Raw genomic sequence first — 3,449 nt, 5'->3', positions numbered from 1 at the left:
GTCTGGGCGTGAGCCTGCCTGGAGCCGCCGTCGGTGCAGATCTTGGTGGTAGTAGCAAATACTCCAGCGAGGCCCTGGAGGGCTGACGCGGAGAAGGGTTTCGTGTGAACAGCCGTTGCACACGAGTCAGTCGATCCTAAGCCCTAGGAGAAATCCGATGTTGATGGGGGCCGTCATAGCATGATGCACTTTGTGCTGGCCCCCGTTGGGCGAAAGGGAATCCGGTTCCTATTCCGGAACCCGGCAGCGGAACCGATACAAGTCGGGCCCCTCTTTTAGAGATGCTCGTCGGGGTAACCCAAAAGGACCCGGAGACGCCGTCGGGAGATCGGGGAAGAGTTTTCTTTTCTGCATGAGCGTTCGAGTTCCCTGGAATCCTCTAGCAGGGAGATAGGGTTTGGAACGCGAAGAGCACCGCAGTTGCGGCGGTGTCCCGATCTTCCCCTCGGACCTTGAAAATCCGGGAGAGGGCCACGTGGAGGTGTCGCGCCGGTTCGTACCCATATCCGCAGCAGGTCTCCAAGGTGAAGAGCCTCTAGTCGATAGAATAATGTAGGTAAGGGAAGTCGGCAAATTGGATCCGTAACTTCGGGATAAGGATTGGCTCTGAGGATCGGGGCGTGTCGGGCTTGGTCGGGAAGTGGGTCAGCGCTAACGTGCCGGGCCTGGGCGAGGTGAGTGCCGTAGGGGTGCCGGTAAGTGCGGGCGTTTAGCGCGGGCGTGGTCTGCTCTCGCCGTTGGTTGGCCTCGTGCTGGCCGGCGGTGCAGGATGCGCGCGCCTGCGCGGCGTTCGTGCCCCGGTGCTTCAACCTGCGCGCAGGATCCGAGCTCGGTCCCGTGCCTTGGCCTCCCACGGATCTTCCTTGCTGCGAGGCCGCGTCCGCCTTAGCGTGCTCCTCCGGGGGCGCGCGGGTGCGCGGATTCTCTTCGGCCGCCATTCAACGATCAACTCAGAACTGGCACGGACTGGGGGAATCCGACTGTCTAATTAAAACAAAGCATTGCGATGGCCCTAGCGGGTGTTGACGCAATGTGATTTCTGCCCAGTGCTCTGAATGTCAACGTGAAGAAATTCAAGCAAGCGCGGGTAAACGGCGGGAGTAACTATGACTCTCTTAAGGTAGCCAAATGCCTCGTCATCTAATTAGTGACGCGCATGAATGGATTAACGAGATTCCCGCCGGGAAAGCGGTCTGCGTGGCGCCACCCGGGGGAGGTGTGTTGCCTCCCGATAACTGGGTTAAAACCGCCAGGAGACCCTCTGATTCCCTGAAAGTGTTGCCTTCAGCAGGGCTCAGAGGAACCTGAGTGGGGCGGGGACCGTAACGTCCTATCCCGTGGCCTTGTCGTGGCCCTGGCGCTCAGTACCCCCCTTGGATGGGGTGAAGCTAACACGGGAAGGGCCGTCCATGCATGACGTTAAAAGGCTAGCCCTTAACTGGGTGCAACCCACACTGGTCCGCACTGGCCCACCGTGAATTATCAAAAGCGGTGGGTGAGACATGGTCGGTCATGATCCCCCAGTACGTGTGGAGACCCTCCGGGGAACGTAACTCGGGTTTGAGTGCCGCACCGTCTCGTTGATGTAAAACTCCACATATAAGACCCGGACTGACTCCCTTAACACCTTCCGGGCTGCGTCGATAGGTGTGGGTTGTCGTGTGTCAAGGCAGGACGTAAAACTCCCGTCATGGCAGGACGTTAAATGCCCCCAACCCAAGCGAAAGCAAAGGGTGCATGGCGCAGGGGAAGCTGCGTTACGAGAGACATAACAGCTGTCTCTCCTGAGTTGAGCGCGGTGGCTGGGCGGGGGTATGAGGGTAAGTCTCACGACGATCCCGGAACCCTGCGGTCCTGCCACTGCAGTTCCTCACGTCATGGACGACGTTAAAAGTCCCCCAACCCAAAGCGAAAGCAAAGGGTGCGTGGCGCAGGGGGAGCTGCGTCAATAAGGACACAACATCTGTCCAGTTCTTCCCACGGCTGTACTCGCTGGGGAGGGATCGTGGCCTGAGCCGGCAAAGGCTCAGCGCCATGTCGGGGATTTCGGCATGCTCCGCCAAACCAGGGCGTGGTAACACGTCCCTGGCTAGGTTAGATGGGGCCAGACCCCCGAAAGTCTGGGGGACCGACCCAGCACCTGAGTAGGGCTGGGTCCAAGGCCTTAGGGTGGAAACTCGGCCTAGTAGGGGGCGAAGGCCGAGAGGTGAATCCGCCTCTCCGGAATGCGCTGGGCATTTGCCGGGGAGGGACGGGTGAAATCCCCAGTGGCACAGTCGTGGAAGGGGACTAGTGCGCTGGAAACGGCGCGCTAAACCCGGCAGCTCACAAAGCTCTTGGTCCAGGGGCGGGACTGGTGAGCGAGCTGCAATTAGCCTCCCCCCATGCCAGAAGAGCCGGTCCGGGGAAAGAGACGGGCTCTCAACTCTTTGGTCTCTCTCAGAAATCATGGCGGTAAACACAGAGAGAGAGACTTCCGAGCGATACGAAGTGAACGATGAAAATGAAATAAAGAGCGCAGCCGAAAGGCTAAAGGAGATAAATGCGCTACTGGTGACAGATAAAGGGAAAATGAGCAACGACAGAATAAATGAAATAAAAGACAAGCTGGCCCTATGGGCAATTGCCCAAAGCCAGCTTGAAGGAAGGATACAAGAGCTGGAACGACAAAATAAACAAATAATAGCCGAAAAAACAAAAACATACGCCACAGTGGTGGCAGGAGGACCACAGAAACAACAAATCAATATGAAAGAGAGTATAGAGAAAGTGACAGCAAAACAAGGAGTGGCATTATTTTTGAAGCCAAAAGAAGGACAGAGCGTAAAAGAGGTGAAGGAAATATTCACAAGAGTAATTAATCCAACCAAAGCAAAAGTCAAAATAAACAAAGTAGTAGTTGCAAAAAACGCAGTCATAGTAGAAACTCCCACCCAACAGGATAGGAACACAATAATGGGGCACAAAGATTTACAGAGATCGGTAATATGTGAGAGGACAAAGAAAAGATGGCCATTAATGACTGTATTTGATGTGTCAAATAGGTTGACACCAGAGGAACTAACGGAGTGTATTTACACTCAGAACTTTGAAGAAAAAATGAGCCTACAAGACTTCAAAAAGGAATTTAGACCAAAATTTAGAATGGGGAGAAAAGACAGAGATACGGGACACCAAGTAGTTGAGGTTTCCCCAACATTGAGAAAAGTACTCATACAAAATGGTAGAGTATATGTGGAGTATAGTTCAGTCGCGGTCAAAGATTATTGCGTGGTACCCAGGTGTCATAGATGTATGGATCTGGGTCACGTACAGAAGTACTGCACCTGGGGTGACCCCACCTGTGGTCACTGTGGAACGGACAACCACAACAAGAAAGAGTGCCCAGAAAAGAACAGACCTGAGACATGTATACCATGCAATAGAAGGGGAAAAAGAAAATGTAGAGC

The 3,449-nt window shown here is 54.5% G+C and overlaps 1 pseudogene; it reads left to right on the top strand.

Annotated features, from left to right (window-relative positions):
• Window positions 1-1,241, top strand: part of LOC126146972 (large subunit ribosomal RNA) — a 3,005-nt pseudogene extending 1,764 nt beyond the window's left edge.
• Window positions 1,242-3,449: the final 2,208 nt, after the last annotated feature.

This window comes from Schistocerca cancellata, unplaced genomic scaffold (genome assembly GCF_023864275.1).
Source record: "Schistocerca cancellata isolate TAMUIC-IGC-003103 unplaced genomic scaffold, iqSchCanc2.1 HiC_scaffold_838, whole genome shotgun sequence".
NCBI classification, from domain to species: domain Eukaryota; kingdom Metazoa; phylum Arthropoda; class Insecta; order Orthoptera; family Acrididae; genus Schistocerca; species Schistocerca cancellata.
Note: the sequence above shows the minus strand (reverse complement) of the source record. Positions and strands in the feature narration are given on the sequence as shown.